This window comes from Rhyacophila brunnea, unplaced genomic scaffold (genome assembly GCF_057557595.1).
Source record: "Rhyacophila brunnea isolate RB1 unplaced genomic scaffold, BYU_Rbru_1.0 scaffold_55, whole genome shotgun sequence".
NCBI classification, from domain to species: Eukaryota; Metazoa; Arthropoda; class Insecta; order Trichoptera; family Rhyacophilidae; genus Rhyacophila; species Rhyacophila brunnea.
In genome coordinates this window covers 1,287,060-1,309,407 of record NW_028233224.1, presented here as the reverse complement: position 1 = coordinate 1,309,407, position 22,348 = coordinate 1,287,060, and positions in this window count along the sequence as shown.

Below are 22,348 nucleotides of genomic sequence, written 5' to 3'. Positions count from 1 at the left end.
GAAACTTAAAATATATTTTACGCTTACTGCATAAAATTTACTTTATATTTCGGTAATTCTACACTTATAATAAAAAAAAAATTTAAGTTAATTATATAATTTTTGGGAAAAAACTCCATATATTCAAACTTGAAATTATAATGTTGCTCGTAGATACACTTCTTGCAATTACAGAAATAAATACATATAATGCTCATATAATATTTGGTTTTTTCGCCTTTTGCGTTCTTTTTAGTCTTATATTAAAATTGATCGGTATTTTGCGCAAGAAATTTAAATAAAGCTTCAGACGTAAAACCAAAAATGATTCTTATATTTCAGGGGTTTGCCGTCATCTTATAATCTAGATTTCGTTTTTCAATAATATTTATACCAATAAAGAAAGCCTAAAAATAAATAAAATAAATTATAATCTTTTTAATTAAAAATTTTATAAGCATACTATATGACAGAAAATAAGCCCGTTTTCTATTTTAAAATTTATAAAAAATTTTAATTGTATTCTTATGTTATACGTTCGGATATTTTATTATTTTTTTAATTATTGTGTTTATTCTACAGTTTATTGTAGGCCTATATATAAAGGAAATTTTTCGCATCGGAATTGATTAAAATTCATGTTAATTTTATAAAATGTAATAAGTTTCTTATAACTCTAATTTTTTCAATATCTTTTTTATGCACTGACATTGAATTCTTGGTAGAAAAATGCAATATCGTTGTTATAAAAAAATTTCTAGAACGATTTTTATTGAAAGCATCGTTACATTCGTCCAGAAAAATCAGCAAAATGATTCTACTTTTACAAAATTGATTTTGCCGAATCCCAATAAATACTTTGTATTGATACAGTATTTTTCCGTTTTTTATTGGCGCTTATCTACGATGAAATACTTTTTTACTGTAAACTCGTATAATTTATTTATGTAAAGAATGTGTACCAAAATAATATATTTTATGCTTTTAAGCCAATATACTAATAAAGAAAAACTATTGTGTAATAAAAAAATAAAACTTTTTGACTGGAAAATAAAAAATCACGAACTATAAATTATAATTTTAAAAAATTTGGATTAAATTTACTTTCTTTTTTAAAACCATAATTCATTATTGATATATCTTATGCATAACACTATAGTATCTTCTAATTTTATCCCAGATCATATCATTCTAATTATAGCAACAAAACTGCAATTTATTAGTTTAGATCTATATTCAGATTCTATTACAAAATGTTATTTCTTTTATGTTTATTTAAATACTTTTTTGTTGTGTTTTTCAAATGGTTAATTTATAATAATTTGTTCTATGTACAAAAAGACATTTTTATATAAACATATATTCTTTTGTAGGATAATAAATTTTGCTTTCATTAAATTGTGGATGATAATTAAAATATGGAAGATAATTAATATTTTTATTGGTGAATTTTACTACCAAACGTGAATATTTTATATTCCCTCGATTTTTTTCCAATGTGTCAATAATTTCTTTCGAATGCAGATTTCACATTTTAAAACCAAAGTTAGGCAATAAAAGAAAGATATTGATCAAAACTGATTATAATCGCATTATAATTAGAGTAAATATAACTTTTTTGTGTATTTTACAAATTTAATGCTGATTTTTTTGTTTTTATTGCGTTTTTTTTTGAAAATACGCATCAAAAAAAACTAATTTACCAAAGATTGTTTAGATAAAGTGCCTATAGGCCTCATGTATCAATTCATAACTGTGTCATGAAAGAAACGTGATTACTCTACACAGCTCATAATACTTAATTAAATATCTATCATGAATATATTATAAGGTATAACAAAAACTTCATGAATTCTTCAAACATAAATTTCATTAATTTTAGATCCAAAAATAATACAATCATTAAAATTATTCCGTCTATTGTTTTTAAAGATATTTTATCAAAAAAGGTTCTTTAATCTAGAAATCTTGTTTAAATTATTTTAAGTTTGTAAAAACCTTTTTATTAAGTCTGATTGAAAAAAAATTCAATTCTTGTAGATTTATTCAAAAGAATTAAAAAAAATGCTTAACAATATAGTATCACCGAAATTGCATTGAAAATACTTTTTCTGTGTTATAATAACTCATTTCTAATATGATTTTTTTGCTTAAATTGTCAAAAAAAACATTTATATAAAATTTATAATCACTTTTTATGCTGATTATATTTATAAATGCTATTAAATAAGTAAAATATAGAATAAAAATACTAGTTTTGGCAATATTTATGTAAAAGGATTTTGTGTGCAAGCTTTTATACTTTTGTATCCGATATTCTGTAATAAATTATATGCATCTTCTTATATTGGGAACTAAAATACTCATAATAATGTATAAAAACGAATCGATAAATATGAAAAACTCTAAAATTTATGCGCTTAAAATTGTCTTACTTTACCCTTGAGGAATCAAATACGCACAATTTTATCTATATGTCTGATTTCTGCGTAAATTATTTTAGTATCAAAATTACTCTTGTCAAATTCATATGATTTAAGTATTAGCTCTGAACCCATATCATGGTAATTATAATCAAGAAACTATTCGTATCATTGTTTATCTGATTAAAACTTTTCTAAATGTTATTATTTTATATAATTTGTTTTTTTAGTCCTCCATACTGATAATTCTATATACTATAGCTTCAATTTTATGTAATAAATTGTGTTTTTTTAGTTATAAAAATGCTGAAAACAGAAAAAATGCCATTGTTAATCGAGAATCAAAATTTTGTGCGTTTTATTTAATTTTATGTGACTTTCTTTCATTATTTTACCTTGTAAATATTCATATTTTTAATATAGCCCGCGTTTTTTCTTTTTTTTTCCGATCCAATTTCTTTTTAACTTTATGTGAGATAGAAGCAAATAAATACTATGGTAAAGAATCTGTTAATTTTCTATGTACAATAAAAACTCGATCTAAAATTATTATAAAAAGACCCTCGAAAGAACCTGAATCATACTTAAAATAAAAATATACATACAAATGAAATTATGCGCATTTATTAAATCGAAATTTATCTTAAAGTGTTAAATGGGTGTTTTTTATATATACTGGGTGTGTGTGATAAAACTTTGACTTTACTTAATGTAAGTAAAAATTTATTTTTTATGGCGTATTTAAAGCAGTAAGGCAATTGTATCAAAAATCTCTGGTTATGAAGCATTTGAATTATATATAAAAATACAATTCTAAAATTTAAAAATATAGTACACAATTTATTATATTTTTAGACCCCAAAATTATTTAATTTTGTGTTTCCATTTATTAAATAAAAAAATAGAACTTCGAGCCAAAGTATTTATGGATAAAAAAAGTCTCTTGCTGAATTTATATTTTTCTTAAATTTTCGAACACGAATACTAGTAAAATGATGCTACTTTTATTTATTTTAGAGATTAAGTTGATCAATAATTTGTATATTTTATCGAGAAAAAAAATATATTAACTACAAATAAGATACATTCTGTTTTATATTTTATAAAAAATTGTTTTTTTTATATTCAGTGAGAGAAGTTTAAAAAGCGACCGTTATTAAATTACTTTTAAATAATTTAAATATTCCGAGTATTTTATCACATGAAAAAATTTGTTCATATATGTATTTTCTTGTATAAATTTGAATATCTTGGAATAATACTGACGTTTGTTGTTTTTTATAAACATATATGGCAAGATATAAACTATAATAATTGCAAATTTCAAATAATGCAGAAACATATTTATTTTATTAAAATGAGAAAACGCGTAGAAAAATTGTAACGAAAAAAGATAAATTCTTGCTTTATACCTATTTAAAATTAATGAAACGTGCTTTGACTAATACTAAACAACAGAACCATGTGAATCATTAAAATATTATTTCATCGTCGATAAAAACCCATGATAATCAAATATTAGAAATTAATGTGCATAAAAAACCTGTTTCTAAAAAATTAAACGGATTGTATGCGACTTTCAGTGATTCTATATATTTTTTATGAACATTTAAATTTACTTTTTATTGAATTTTACACTCTTAATTTTTTTATTGCTAAAAAAGTAATATACGAATTCTTGGGTCTAAAATAAAAGCACAATTCTAGAAATTTTAAAATATAAACAATTTTTTTTAGATGCCTACAAAGATGTATTTAAATTATTTTTGTTGTGCAGTTTCATCAAGTATGGTCTCGATCAAACTTCACCCTATATACATCTTCTTCACATGTATATTTGACGCTTATTTCAAAAAATATTAGTTGATTTGGTAAATACAACTTTTGATTTATAAAAGTAGAATGTGTCTTTGCATATTTCATGCAAATAATAACTAAAAATATTTCGAAATAAATTGTTTGATTATTTATAAATTTTTTATACCTTGCTCAAGTTTTCTTTATGACAGTTATATACTGGTACATTGAGTTATGGCTTACAATAAATCCCGAAGTCGGACCACCAAATTTTTATTGCATTGTTTAATATTTAAAACATTCAATATATGCTTTACATTTCTTTTTTGATAAAAAAACATAAAAAATGATTATAATTATTCTTTTTATAGGATTGTGGTAGTATTTAATAGCAGAAAAATACCATTCGAATTGTGATAATTGTAATTCAAGAGTTTTAAATATAAAATTTGTCTGAAGCAGAAGCTTATGCAAATACTAATGTCGATCTAATATCTTACAATAAAGATCTCACAAAAAAATGAATGTATAAATCCTTGTCAAATCATGCAAAATTTGTCTATGTATCGGTTTAAATCAAAGTTTTAAGATGAAGATCTTTTAATTTATATATACATATGATTTTTTAAGAATTTCTTTTCCTATGTACAGTTATATATGACAGTTAATTATGTGATTATATAGCCTTACTTGTAATCATTTAGCGCATTTTATTTTGAAGTCACAATAATGCATAATGAACAAAAACAATGAAAGCTTTTGTGAACTTGTTATAGCATATGATGCTATAGTTTCTCTATGTGATTTAAGAAGAAAAGATATATTTTTTAAAATTTTAGCTATTTAGAAGTTGGTATATTTTGTGATCTTAGCATATGGTTTTCAAAAAAAAATGTATTTTAAGTAACATGAAGTTTTTTTGTGCTTCGATAAGGGGATTTTTCGATTTTGGGTTCTTTATACAAATTATATTATTGAAAGTAATTGCCTTATCAAATCCCTTATATTTACCCGTACTATTATAAAATCTTACGAAGTGTATTTTCCCAATTATTATATACAATATAAATTTGTTTTCTTGTTTTTTATAAATGAATTTTTAATGATTAAAATATCATTGATAATTTAAAAAAGGTTTTTAAAAAGACTAATTTATTTATGAAATTCGGATACAAAAAAAAATTTTATATAATCTATAGAAAAACAAGTTATTAAAAATATGCAAATATTTAGGCGAAAAAATTTAGATCAATAAAAAAATTAATTGCTACATTTGGATGTTTGTATATCATCAATCTACTTTGCTTTTGCAAATATGCATTTCTCATAAAATATTTCTTTTCTGTATATTATGGCTAAATGTTTGTTTTTTTCTGTAAATTACTAAATTAGAATGCAACCTATCTAATATTTTCTCTAAAAAAACTGATCCCAATTATTTATTTATAAATATAAATTTTTAAAGATATTGTTTATTATGGCTCAAAAAATTCAATCATTTTTGCCCTTAGCAAAGCATAAAGCGGCTACAAGTGTATAATGACATGTATGGCTGCAACTGTATAATTAAAATTGAGCCTAGTAGTCTCATTATATTTATTTATAGTTTTTATTATCTCTATTGCTATTAAAGTTTATAATATGATTTTATAGTTTTTAGAACATCGAAATTTGACATTTGAATTTATGATGATGTGATTATGAATATTATAAAAAGTTATCAAATATAAAATATACTTTCAACTAGAAAAATAATTGTCAAAAAATATAATTTGAAAAAATTGAATAAACCTTTTTCAGTGGCCGTTTATAGAATATATTTTTGTATCAGGTTTCGAAATATTTCGGATTACTAATTTCTTCATTCGCCCACTTACCATAAATTTTGTTTGTCGAACCACTTTTTTCGAAACTATTATATCTTAAAAAAATTATATTTCTAAAAGTGCTATTCTGCGGAATCGACGTTCTTCTATCATTTTATTTTAAACACGCTACAATTTCTCATTTAGTTTTTATGTTATTTCGTTTTTGTGATTTGGAGTTATTTTTTTTGATCATTATTAAGCCATTATATTATTAATATTTTTGTATATATCAATATTTTGCAGTCTCACACCAGTAAATAATATGTTAAATGTGTTTTTTGCCTTTTATAGAGTATTTTTCTATGTAAACACACACAAAACATAAGGTAAACAATAATTTCATATTTTAATGCTCTTTTGTCATGGGAATTGGGTTTTATTTTTTAAATCGTATAATACATTTCTGCATTTTTTATAATAATTAAATTGTACATCAACTAAGTATATATTTCTGATATGAAAGATAGTATGGCATTCTTTTTCGAATTTAGAATCAAATATATATAAATTTTGATACATAAACTGATCGCAACAGCTTTAGTTCTGCTTCTCATTTTTCTATAGATTTTAAAAAGTATATAAAACGTTTTTATTCGTGTGATCATTTGGAAGCAAAATGACAACTATTGTTTATTGGATGTATTCAATTTTATAAAATCTTAACAATATGTACTTTCGAATAAAATTTTTTCACTATAATTAAATTTATAATTTTAAACATTTTCTTTTAAGACGATAATTTATCTTATTATTTAACAATATGCTGCCTTTATTCATATACGTGTAAAATTCAAATTTAAACATAAGTTTTATTGATAAAAATTGTTTAAATAAAATTATAAAATAATTTTTTTTGGTTTTATGTTCTAAATTATAATATCATTAAATTTCACTGCAAAAAAAAAAATGTTTTTCTCATTATCTAATTTAAGAGATAAAAAAGAAGAAAGAAAGACAACACAGTTATACCGATCATATCAAAATTTTGATAAAAAATTGTATTTGTTGCTGTTTTTGTTATTTTGCGATCTAAACTTTAGGAAATAAATATCAAAACCCACCTAAAAAACTATTTTATTTCTATATTAGCCAAAAAGATGGCTTGTTGGGAATTATTTTTTTCTTTTTTATCTGTATTTGTAGTTTTATCTATTGTTTCGGATTAACAGTAGACATATAACTATAATCGCTCTGCATAAACTATAATTGGCTTTTACTTATCAGTCAACATGTTGGATTTAACTAAACATTAAAGTAAAAATGGTATGAAATAATATATTGACAGTATTTTTGCGTGATTTTTTATATCTTATTTGTATTGTATCCATTATAAATTAGCAAAGACACGATTTTATGATTGTATAAAAATGTGCTATATTGGTAAATCACCACTATCCTATAATAAATTATCGGATTTACAGAGAACATGTTGATGTAGATCTGATTTTGATTTGTGGTTTTATTTTTGCTTAGATTGTAGTTTTATCGGCCCAGAAATGGCTTTTTAAACGCCTATAAAAGTAAATTTTGCGCAAATTATTATAAAAAAAAATTTATATATCTAGTTTCGTCGTATAAATATAGTAATATGCATAATATTTTGATTTTTATTTTCGGTTTCCTTTGGCAGATGATATCACTGTTTTTTATTTTCTAAAAACCTTGTTTTTAAATAACTATATGGGTGCTTAATCTTTGAAAAAGGTTATATACAACAGAATATTAAGTAGTGGTCTCACTCTTTACATGAAAGAAGTTTTTTATAAAATGCAAAAGATTGGGTCTAATTATTTCTGACGCCGTTCATTTACATTTTATTATTTTCAAGAATAACAAGATGTTTGCAAATCCTCTTTATAAGTACCGTAGTAAATTTAATATTTATAATTATATTTAGATATGGTCAATTTTCTAAATTTGCATGCGTATTTTTCTAAATTTTATGTAATAAATGTAAGCCTTTGGTACTTTATAATTATTTACTAATAAGTTTTGATGGTAATTATTTTAATACAGGTAGAAATTTCGGTTTTTGTACATAAGGTCTATTTTTTTTCTATTTATTATAAATAAATTCCTAGCACTATTTAATATTAAGAATTAAAGCTTTTTTGATATTAGTTTTAAATTCATTGTCAATTATAATGTTTAAATTCAACTGAAATATATTAATTTTAATTCCTATGCTTTCTGCCCGCCAAGTTTAGCCTATTAAAGACACAAGCATAAATGCAAAAATAAGTACTAAAAAAGTTTAATTCTTTATATTCTGTTCGGAAATGCAACTAGTATTCAAAATAAGCTGAAATATGACCATATGATATTTTATTTACATGAAAAAAACAATTAAAGAATATTATTTTTTATAGTATTTGTCTGAATAAAACCCAAAACTTCATTTTTCGAAAATAGATAAACACGATTAATGATAAAAAGAGTTTGGAGATCATATATATTAATTTTAATGTTAAATGCTTTTTAAACTGTTTAAAGGTAGTATAGGCATTAATTGGTTTATAATTTTAACTTATTTTTTGTATTTTTTATTTATGGGTTAAGTTGCTTTCCTACAATTTTGTCTATAATGATGTAGTAACCATAATTGGAACATTGCAAAATTCCTTTTTCATCTTTTTACACCTTTCCCTGATCTATCTTCATCAACGTGTCTTCTTTTCTCAAATATTATGAGTTCAGGTGTTATGGACATTTTTAACTTATAATAATATTTCTATGAAAAAACAGATTATAAAATTGAACCAAAGGTTTGTTTTTATCAAAAAAAAATTGCGCCTGATTTGACCTTTATACTAAACGATTTATAGAATTTATTATTGAAATTAATTGGTATTTATTGGCATTTTTGAGCATGTCGCAATTTAAGTGTAATTTAATCAAGCACTCAAAAATGTTAACTGATTAGAATCACAATTCGAAAAAACAAGGATTATCGCCAGTTAATTGATATATTTTATAGGTAAAAGTATTGTAATGGCCACTTATCGCTTTACAAGTTCTTTATTTGACCATAAATTCGTAGACCTTAGTTTAAACTATATTTGCCGATATAAAAAAATATATGGTATATGACTTAAAAAATGGTAGTTAATATTTACTTATACAAATACGGGGCTATGCAAAAATCGAACATATCAATTTTCGCCGACTAGTTAAATTTATATTTAGTATATCAAAACACAATTATTCATGAATTATGGGTATAGAAATATTAAATTCAAAAAAAAACATTTTATACCACATCCATTTATTCATAACAGGGATATAGAAATTTTCTTGTGCTAATAAAATAAATGCAAAAAAATGCAAATAGGTAACCTTAGTATATATATAGAGTTTTCATTGGCATTATAATTTCCAAAAAAAGATTTATTGGAATAAATTTATAATTTTTTGGGCTGCTTTTTGTTATTTTTAGTCTACTTACTAAATAATTTAGAGTCAACTCTAGAATTGAAAAAGAATTTTAAAATTATAATTCTTAGTATTAATGTGGGAAAAGATGAATATTTAGCTAGGAAAGAAACGAGAAAGTATTTATGAACTTTGCTACAAGAATTTTTCACCCAATCTGTTATACGGAATACAAGTTAGCTCGAATATTGCTCCATCAATAAAATTCTAATGATTTAATGTGATCTATATGTATCTCAATAGTAATCAATATAAAAATGTTATGAATACGATTCAACCAAAAAATTATATATATTATTTATATTATTTATTTATGAGTTCTATAGAACTTTCGGTTGTTTTATCTAATTCAAGCAACACTTCATTTTTCCATATAGAACAGATTTGAGCATATATTTTTCCAAAATGTCATTATTTTTATTTTTTTCTCTGTGTATCTTGTTCTTTTAAGAGCTGTTCGTTCTTTTTATTACTTAATCCTTGTGTTTTTTATATACTTCTCATTTAGTTGGCATTCCTAGCTTATTAAATATAAGACTTAAAGAATTCTGTAACCACTCGATCACAAGTTACGTGTAAGGTCGCATTCGTATCTAGAGGTAATAACGTACATTGAATTTAATGGTGAAAATTATATATTATAAAAGAAAAAATGATAAATAATAAACAAAAAATGAGTAAATTTTTTTTTCGCTTCTAAACACGAATAATACGATTTAAAGGATATAAAAAAGTACAAAAAAAACAGATGTATATAAATTTACAAAAAAAATCTTAAAAATGCACCCTACTAAAAAAAATATAGATTTGAGAATATTATGAATCAATTATCATTTACCTATAGTATATCTCACTACTTGGCTGCGAAAAAAGTGGTCTTTTTATCTCTAAAAATTTAGAATCAAAGCGTAATGACAACAATTGCAAAAAAATATGAGGCAATATTATTGTGAATAAGGGTTTAAACCTTCTCGCAAATTAGACCAATAAACTCTATATAAAAATAAGATTAAAGCCATTCAAACTTAAATCACACCACAATTTAGGAAGAGAGAAAAAAAAATTCCAGATCGATTTATTTAAGAAGTGTCGGATATAAAAGATCCAGAGGTATATGATGTCAAAAAAACTGAAAATTGACATTCTGTGTGATAAATAAGAAGATATTAAAAGATCTTAATATACAGTAAAGACAAACATTAGTACAACCATACCAAAACCATGACTGAAAACACGAAACTATCCTACAATCGTGTAGCTGAGTTTTAGAGTATCAAAAAATAGTATAAAATCGTAGATCTTCCAAACAGATATAAAATATGAAACTGCAAAAACTTGAGAAACGTATACAGTTTTATCGCTCAATTGAAATTTCACAAGCAAGTTCCATCAAAAATAAATAAAAGTGCGAAGAAATATAGAACAAAGAATATAATCTTTCTTAAAAAAAGTGTAGAATAAATGTTTTAAAATTCATAATCGAAACTTTAGACATAAGGAGAGAAGAATTTAAGATTTTTATAAGAAGATATTTAACATGCAAAATAATAATTTATAAAAAAACATAAGTCAGTTCTATATAAGATAAAAGTAAATAAACTGTGATTTAGGCTTTTAAAAACAAAGGTCTTAATTTTTCGGTAAATCTTAGAAGGAAAACAATCGATAAATAGCATTATGAAGCATTTTCTTTTTATAAAATAGTAGTAAAAATTACAATTTATTTTATTGCATATAAGGATTCTACAAAAAAAATACCTTCTTTACCTGCTTAGCCATGTTAAACTTTCTATTCAAACTGAGTATAAATTTTTTGCAAATAAAAAAGATATCCAGCACATAGTAGTAATTTATAAAATTTCAACTGATATATACGCTAAAAAATCTATGAAACAAAAATTCTATAAAGAAATCTCATAAAAATCCAACAGAAGGTGACATACAGGTAGCTAAAACGTTTCAATAACCTCTAAAAACAATCTTTACAAGCTCACCGTCGATCTATTGACAAAATATTACGAAAAATAAAAAATATTTCACAGAAGGATGCAGTCAGTTACCGTACGTCGGGCACAAAAGTCTACAATAAAAAGAATATATAACTAACAGCTTACTATAATGTTACGAAAAAAGCTATGTACTATATGAATTTATCTGAAAAGAAAACATTGCTATTTCTAATAATTTATATAATAGTGTGTCATTTGAAATGTATTTTAACAGTTAGAATAATAAATTTCATGGATTTTAAATGGCGAAGAAAGGTTATTTTTAGTATGCAATATAAAAAGAAATATTTTAAAAACGTGTTTTCAAAAACTCATTGCAAGAAAACATTTTATATTTACGTATAGTCGCTCAGCAATTTATAATGTAATGAATTTTTCTAGGTCTATTTCTAATGAGAAATCTATTCTTAAAATATAAATAAGAAACGAATTACTTATATTTTATGCATGTGCTAGACTTAAATTTTTTTTTAGGAAATTCTCTTGTGACTTATAGGAACTTTTGCTTATCCAATGTCCGCCGCGTGTGATCCTTCATATTTTATGTGATATGTTTGATATCCGTGAATTATGACTGTTAAATCTGGTTGTAGGATCATAAGAGGAAGCATGATTCTATCTATTTGAGATCACTGGTTAATTATTCTATGCCGTCACTCTATACTTACCCATACTTTTACTGAACGGAGCATAATTCATATATAGTTGGGGCATTTTATGGCGTTTATCACGCTGGTCATCCGTTTTTATGCTCCATTGTAGACCTTTTATGGTTTTTATTTGTATTTCTGAGTTACCACCCCTTTGCGGGTATTTATTATTTTAAGTGAATTTGTGTAAAATTCGTTTGGTTGCGTTTGAAAGCAGAAAATAATAAAGCACCTATTAAACGAACTTTGCAATCACACTTTTAAGGACGAAATAATTCTTATTTAAGGATTCTCTTTTGCTTGTCTCATAAGATATATAAAACATAATTTTAGGACATAAAAGGCAATTAGAACCATATAGTCATTAGATTTAAACTTATATAAAATGATAACCAAATAGAACGCCATATTTAACGAGTATAAAACTTGTTTTTTTTAGTCAAGAATTTTCTCAATAAATTGGTGTATTAGCTAAGACATTTTTGACTCGTAAAGAAGATATAGGATTACATGCACTCTAATAATAATAGTCATAATAAATATAATAAAACCGAATTTAATGTAATATACTTCTTTAAATTAGTCAATGCATGCCATCTCGCATTCAAACTACTAATAAGAATTGCTTTAATTAATTCCAAATGACTTTATAAAAATAAATGCTTGTATTTGGAAAGATTTAATGGTGTAATTTAACTCTTACAATAAACATCAGAGAAAGACTATGTTATATAAGATATTGATTGAAAACTAAAACTACCTAAAAAAATTTTATTATATGAAAATGCTGTTCTATCATAAAAAGACACCAAGAACATTTGAAAGTATTACAATGACGGGCTGAAGATAGCAAAGAAAAAACATCTGTATGTAATCAATTTATGGCTTATATGTTTATTACATAAGGTTAGGTTAGACTTAGTGGTAATCTTTTATAAATAACTAGAGCCTGATGCGTTAAAAAATAGATAACTTATGCTTCTGCACATATTATCATATATAAACACGTATTCAAATTATAGACTGCATCTTTAAATCATTGAAATGAAATACTTAAGGCCAGAAAGACAACTTACTATCTTCGTATTGCAGAATAAAAATATGCTCCTTGATATGAAAATAACATGCTGATATTATAGTGGGTTTTTAAAATATTATACCCACAAAAACTAGATTCTGAAAGTAATTTTGACATTCCTAGAACGGTTACCTAATAAAAACTTTGGTAAATAAATTTATTGTTCTCAAACGAATTTAACACGAAATGAAAAATAAAAAAATACTTTTCAGTTCAATAAATTCAAGAAAAAGAACTAATAGCAGAAAAAAGTGGCACAAAAAATTAAATTGAATTTAAACTGTCACATAGTAGACATATATCAGTTGTATTTCTATAAGAAAATTTTATATCTAATTTCAATGAATATAATGGAATTAACAAGTATCAATATTTGGCGCATTATGAAGATAGAAGAAAAAAAATATTATTCCTCGAAACCGGACTTTCTATAATTTACATATTCAAAAGAAGTGCCAGATGTCATAATATGTTCACAAAATACCACAGCTGTTATTAAAGAGTTGGAAATTACAAAAAAAGTTGGTAATATCATAAATGAAAAAAACGATAAAACTTGTAGTTACATGTATTCTACAGAATATATTCATTTATGAAGTTTTTAAATATATTTAATGGTGAAAACACCCATCATTCATTTTTTATGTTTGCACTAAGAACTTCAAAGGCAAACATTTAAATCAAAACAAAAATACAAAATAAAACGTATTAGCAGGGTTAAACTCACATTAAATGTGTTAATAGTGGTCAAACACCATGTTACTTTAACTTCCGTGTTTATGAAATATCATAATGACAAAATACAGGTTAAAAAATATAGAATAAATAACAATAAGTATTAAGATTAGAAAACAGATTATAATTTATATTCGATTTACTTATCCAACATTTTGTTTTATGTTTTGGTTTGTTGTTATATTTTTATATTTTAGCTCAATATCAGTGTGACATTTAATGTGAAATATAATATATTTATGATATTTTAGCGACTTATATGATTTTATCTTTGTTTTTATTGCATATAAGGTCTTGATATACTAAGGTAATTATTGGATAGGATTTATAAATATAGAAATCGAAAAAATGTTATTAAAAATATATATTATAGTGTAAATGCATATCAATTTTTTACTAGATAATATAATTTTGCACTATATAGTTTAAATTTTATTATTAAGCACATTAGTCGCTTAAGCGTTTCTAAAATATATAAAATATAATTTATACGTGTTTTTTTGCGTCTAATATATATTTTTTATCATATAATTTTCTAAAAATTACATTATGGATATTTAGAATACATTTTAAACACATATTATCATAAAAAGCTCTGTTTGAAGACTGTTCTAGAATACTATAAAACGTAATTATATGAATATAATATGGTTTTCATTTATACATAATCTATCTTCTTAATGTTTGATGTGAATTCAAAAGTCTAAATTTTCTGATCTATAGCCTGTTAGAATGTTTATTATTCAAAATAAGCCTAATTTTTACTTCTATCTAAATCTGCCGAAGTCTAAGATTTTTATTAATCTAATTTTTTTTAAATCTTTATATAATAAGCCAGTATTATGGATTTATAATTCATTTCGACTGAAAGAGAAGAATAATACAAATAATAGGTTCTATTCAGGAAAAATATGTTGCTAAGTTAATCTGTATAACTATTTGTCTACTCACTGCGTTGTTAATTTAAGCATTACATTTTCAAATAAATTATTAAAAAGAATTTTTATTGTATTTTAACATATATTTCTCACTAACAGCAATTCATCGCGGCATGTTCAAATTTTAAAATTTTATTTTCTTTTTTTTAACATAATATCTCCTCTAATCATCTTAAATTTTGTTTCGCATATATATTATATCTTTTTAGTACTATGCACTCTTTTGGTTGCATACTTGAGCTTGAATGATTTTATGTGAGAACCAGTAATAAAAAATTTTTATTGTGAATTATATTATTTCAAAATCTGTTGACATCAAAATAGAAAATTCAAAATCATAATGTCATTTTATATATTTTATGCGCTTTTATAGCCAAGCCGCAAAAAAAAATTAGGTACTGTTTCGTTAATTTATTGATATTGGATTTTTAAAGTCACTATGTTTCATAAACTGTTTTTTAAACCTTAGTCTTGCTTCTTCATGCAAAAAAAATTATAATTGTATGCAAAGTAGTAAAAGTATCTACTCCAGAATGATCATGATTAAATTTATTCTTATATAGCTCATATATTATCGAAATTTCATTGAAAAAATTTGTGCTATATATGATCAGTAATATGGCTAAACGGTAATTGATACCAATTTTTACTTTTTTCAAAATATACCTCTATATCTATATCTAATGATAGAGAAAGTGAAACAGTGTTGGGTATTTATATAATATAAAGCCAACAAAAGGATATACTTAAAACCGCTTTAGATCATTCTAAATTGCAAATTTAATTATGAAAAAAAATTAGTTATTTACAGAAACATTATAGTCGTAAATGGATGTTTCCAACAAGCTATATGGCAAAGATATTGTATAAGTTTTCAAGATTGCACTATGTTTGAATTATTTATAATAATCATATATGTCACCCACACACAGTCCGCGACATAAAATTGTCTCGGGATATTCTTATAAATATATATTTGCTTTTTTCAGTATGAATTCTAATGAAAGGATACCGATATCTTATTATATACGAAAATAACAAATATAATGCCGATTGTGCAAGAAGCTTGAACTCGTCTAATTTGAGAGAAGAAGAGCAGTTGATGAAGATAGATCAGGGGAAGGTGTCAAAAGATGCATCAAAGAGTTGTGCAATATTCCAAACACGCTGACCACGTCTAAATAGATAAAATCAACAAAAAGAAAATTACCCGCAAATAAATATCTAAAATTCTTAATTTCAAAAATTTTATCTATAATTCTGTGCTAGTCAATCAATTTTTTTGAAGGAAAGTAAGAATATAAAATATATGTATCTAATAATGAAATAAATTTAAAACATGGTTTATAGATCTAATTTTACATGCAAAAGAATTATGATAAAATCAGTCCGTATCATTTGTTGGGATTGAGAAAACCCCTTGAATTAATAGGTCTCAAAAGAAGGAAGGGTATTGAAGAAGACTTTGGAGAGGAGAAGATAGCCGAAAGTATAAATACTCTTAGCGTACAGAGAATTAAGCAAGCTTAGCCTGAGAACAAAAACTATAGTTACGACTATAAATATGGCCCATAAATAAAAAATAATACAATCAGTCCAAATATCTGTAGTAAAAATTTATATTAATGAGATATGGCAAGAGTTTATATTATATTGATCCTATATGTTAACTATATTTTATTATAGATCAAAAAAATTATAGAAAAATAGTATAATTTTTAGATGGGAATAACAAATACGGTTTATTCTTTTCTCATTTATAAAGTATTGCCTATCTGATACTAACGGAATTCAAAAGATTCAGAAATAAATTTATCATTATTACTACAGAATAGATATTTATTTGATTTATAATTTGTTTTTGTCGCTTTATCTATATAGCATTGTGGTTTTATTTCTCAAATTTAAAAATAAATAATATGTCAAATTGTACTGCGACAAGCTCAAAATTAGGTATATATGCTGCGATAATTTCATAATAAATGATTGGCAAAAAAGAGATAGTTGTATTGATAAGATAGATGCTTATTTATATATTAATTCAATTTTTGTATTTTAGCACTGATAAACTCAAAAGCTGAGAGATTGCCGCTTCTTACATATAAAGATACAAGAAAATAAAGATGCATATTTTATATTGGAGTTTTTATATTTGATGCGTATTTCAAGTAATACTAATGCAAAACATAATTGAATTATCATCATGAAAATTAAATAGATATGCAACAAAAACATAAAAAAGTATATTTTCACGAATGAAGATCTAGATATAATACTGATAAGAAATTAATTTATATGAAAAATTTGCATACATCAAGCATTTTCTTACAATAATGGCCTTGAAATTTTCAAGCACATATCTAAAAAAGATGATATAAACAATTAATTTAGCTATATTTATAATCTTCTATTATACCTGTAAATCGAAATAGAATTTCCGGATTATATAACTCAGATTCGGGAATTCATATTTCCACCTATTTTATTTCACAATCAATAAATATATGATATTTCTGATTATTATGTGTAACTATATTTAATGTATCTTATAAAATTTTAAATATTATATAAGTTATATAAATATTAGAATTTTATTCTATGGTTTTTATATATAGAAGTAAAGGTTGGTTTTTTCTATCATAATCTCAGGAATAAGCAATCTGAATATTTTTAAAAAAAACATCATGCATAAACTTATTGATACTGTTACATTCGTGAAATTAGATTTATATTAATATGAAAGTAATTTCTCACTAAGAGGCTTTGACTCAATTTGAAAATGTTTTTCATAATAATTGCATTATAAACCATTTCAAACTCTGAAAAATTGGCAATAATTGTAGCTGAGTTATTTGTGGTGTTTTATATTGTAAAATATTAGTATATTTAATATTTTCTCCTTTGATTAGTTAAATTATGATTTGATATTAGATAGAATATGTTTTTACATACTAGTCAACAAACATTTTTAAATTTCATCTGGTTTTGATTAATAATTCGATAATCCATTGACTATATAACGCTAAAAGACATATGTATAATTTACAAACATTTAATTTCTGATTTTTAAAATTTATCGCTTTTATTAAAGTTAGTTTATAATATCTATGGGCCCGTATTTCATTAAATGAAATTTCTAAAAAAGTCTTTCATATGTATTCAACTATTTTTTATGTCAGGTTTGTCTTTTTATTTACCAGCAGCATTCTCTTTATTTTCTTGTCGATCAGAATAAAATGGGTAACGTATAGTTTTATCTTTCGATGGATAAGTCAAATGTTTGTTTGATTCAAAAAAATGATTGTCGATTATAAAAAGAACGATTTTCGATTCAAAAAAATGTTAATCGATTCTAAAATCCTCTGTTATAAAATATAAATAACTTCGCTTCAATCCCAAACATAAATTTTCACTAGCAAGAAGAGCAGAACTTAAAATTTTGGGTAAATATTTTTTTTAAGTACATTTCTATTTTATGCAATAAAAAAAAGGTATTTTACTAAAAATAATATGTTTTTAAGTATTTTCGTGCAGTTTTGTTGGTCGCTTTATGATATACAGTTATTTCAATTCTTTGAAGAATATTTATGGAAATATAATATTTTTATAAACGAATAATTTGTGAGTGAAATAAATAAAGATATAAATATCTTTTGGTGTGCTTAATATGAAAATTTTTTTATAAGTAAGTGTAGGCATTGGGCATATCGCGATTAGAAGATTCTATTGGAAGATTATTGCTTTATATACTTCAAAGATGATGATATCAGGCTCAAAATAGCAAAGGGAAAAAATCTGATGCTCAAAATACGAAAAAATTTAGTTATTAGATGAGAATGAAGTAAAAAGATTGTATTCTTTACAAATAAATAAAATATAAACATGCCGGGTGCTATTTTATATGCAAATATCATAACAAATGGATTTTTTAGCATTGTGCTTTGCTGAGGCTGATTATAAAAAAACCTTATTAATGAAATAAAATATCTATAAAAAAGGGAATCTATGTTTTAAAAAAAATTGCGAATTTAAAGTAAAGCGGATTTACATTGCTTGTTCACAAAAAAAATGTATTTCGTTATTTTATAACCATATTTGGGTTTTCACCAAGGATGACAATTAGTTTGTAAACAAATCAAAAAAAATAGATGCTATAGATTTAAAAACAAAATATTTTGTGTTTTTAATAGTCTAAACCCCTTTAAAATAAACAAATTCATTTATTATGAGTCTGTAGGTATATGAGGAACGATAACTTTTGATACTTAGACTCGATTTACCAATCGCATAATGATCAAAATTATTCAACAGAATTTTAAAAGCTAATATCTGGTGTGTTTTTATTATCTAGCTATAGATATTATATACAATTATTTGCCCTACGATAGTAAATCTAGAAAGTATAAGTTTTCTTGTAGGATTTTTTAACAATTGTAAAAAGGTAATGTCTTCAATTAAAAAGATACAGATAAAAAGATTAGAAAATATTTTAGGTATAATTATTTTTTACTAATTTAGTAAAAAAAGGTTTAAAACCAAATACAGCTTTTAATATATTTAAATTTTGTGCTTGAGTTTTGTGGGCATTTTTTTGGATGATAATCTATTTTGGCATTTAATAATATGAAATTAAAATACAAATATTCCAAAATTTTTCTAAATTTGCCTCAAAATAGGTAAAAATTATAGTATTCTTGGCTTTAAATTCACTCAAAATATTCATATGAACAAATAAAAAATATGAAGATTAGAAATATAATACCGGATATAAGTGCTGATTATAATAAATGATTATATAAAATATTTAAATATATGATTATATATACTTATCGTAAATACAATAAAATCCCGAGTAGAATAATAATCGGAATTCAAGTATTATAAAATACATTAAAACCTCTATGAACGCAAACAAAAAAGAATTCTGTATTGCTAGTCATTTATAATTTAACGATAATAAAAATTAAATTTAATGCTGATGCCTAAACTGTGAATTCTTGGATAATTATAAATGCTCGAAATGTTGAGGAATTAAGAATAATAAATTAAATAGAAATTAAATAATAAATCATATAAAATAGATAAAATTGTAACAATATACAAATATCATTTATATATAAATATTAATAATTAGAAATAAAAGCTATTCAAGTATCGGATCAATTATTTGGTTTTAAAACCAGTGCACAAAAATTACTTAAATTAAATATAATAGCCAATAATATTGTATGATCATCATATAAAGGTATTTGTATATCATATATTTATTTACAACCATACATCTTGCCTATCATTCAATGATTGCATTTTAACAAAATGCAAATGCTATAATTCCATAATTTAGTGTAATATATATAATTAACACTTGATGTGAATAAACCATGATTATATATTTAACTACAGAATAGTCATGTTTTTTTCTGCTATTTTTACAAAAGATTTTTTTACGGATTATGTTAAGCAAATCAATAAAATACATTATAAAATATCACGAATACAAAAAAAGTTGGGTTCATCTTTTAAGTTTAAATTTTTAAAAAACGGCTAAAGTACCTGCAAGGAAAATTATGCATAAGTTACCGGCACATTAAGTATTTATATTGTGTGTTAAATGATAGAAACTGTAACTCTGTCATATTACATATTGAGGAAAAAAATTAAATCAAGCATAATAGTGTGTATGCTCAAAATCAAATTGTTTTAATTATTTAACTAAAAATATGGCAAATAGGTTTATTTATGATTAAAAACGCTTGCCATATTATTATTATCATTATATCAAAACAATAATTTGAAACTTAAGAATTATAATATATTTTTTGGTTATTTAAACGAATTTACCAGGTTTTTAACGTATTTCTGAACTATTATGACACGTTTCGATAATAAAGAAATAACTGACTGATTTGGAAAGTAATCGAATCCCTTAAATTAAATTGCTATAATATAATTTTTATCTTTTGAAACTCTTAATCTACTGGTATTGTACATTATTTAGAAATTAAAAGTTATATTTCATTTGTATATTACTGCCTGTGTTGCGAATCATCAGTCAAAAAAGACTTTTTTCTAACTCATAAACATAATTTATTCCCCTTCTATAGATTTAATAATTATTATTTTTATATACATCTGGGAGACATGGAATGACATAAGCTTATTTATATATATCGTGCAAATAAATATTTTTTTTAAATTTTTAAAAAAATCTTTATAAAAATTTGCTTCATATTTGAGCCTATAATTTACTTTATTTTTTGAATGTTCAGTGAGGCTATTTAATATATTTAAAAATTAATTTTTATACAATCAAATTTATATTTTTTTTATATGTTATTTGGTTGTGAAATCAGAGATGTCATCCAGTAATTTGCAATATAAACGGCCCATATAAAATACTATTACATTTTTTACATTGAAGTTTTTTTAGTAAGTTTTTAAAATAATTATTTTCAAAAATTTTATATTACGCATAAGTTTTATATACGATCAGCAAGAAATTATAAATTTTTTTACCCAAATGGTACACATTTAAATGCAACTTATTTATTTAACTCCTAGTTTGTTCACTTTTTAAATAAAAATAGTAACAAACGCCACCCACACCAAATAAAATCAAGAATATTGAAAATATAATGAGATATTTTATGTTATTGTTATCATTTTCAATAGACTTTGAAGGTGTTGATTCCTTTTCTGCTGGTGGATTACTTTCTTGCGTCAAACCTGGATTTGAAATCACGTCCACGCTAATATCTGTACCATGTGATAATTTTCCATCGTTATTATGTGGGTTTTTATAGCCATTTTGGGTAGTATTATTGATCGAATGAATAAGTTCATGGTTTTCATTGAGTTCTATTTCGTTTTTATTACCTACAGAAATATTTATTACATCATTTTCTATTGCATTTTTGTTTTTATCGAGCGATTTGGTTCTTTCTTCTTCTAAATGTCGTGGTTTTACACTTGATGTGCTTGTTGGGATTGATGGTTTGATTTCTTGATTGCAATTTTTATCGCTATTTTGGTCAGGATTATTGATCGAATGAATAAGTTCATGGTTTTCATCGAGTTCTATTTCGTTTTCATTACCTACGGAAATATTTATTACATCATTTTCTATTACATTTTTGTTTTTATCGAGCGATTTGGTTCTTTCTTCTTCTAAATGTCTTGCTTTTACACTTGATGTATTTGTTGGGATTGATGGTTTGATTTCTTGATTGCAAGGGTCCTTACAACTAATTTCTATAAATTGTATGTCGGCTGGTATAACATTACTTTTAGATATCCTAGGTGGAGACATCTGCAATTTAGACTGCTCTATTCCCTTTTTTAATTCTAGAAAGTGATTTTCTTTTATAACGGTATTTTCAGGGCGAAAAAAACGACTGGTATTCTTCATGCTCGCATTGTTTAATTTTGACTCGAATATA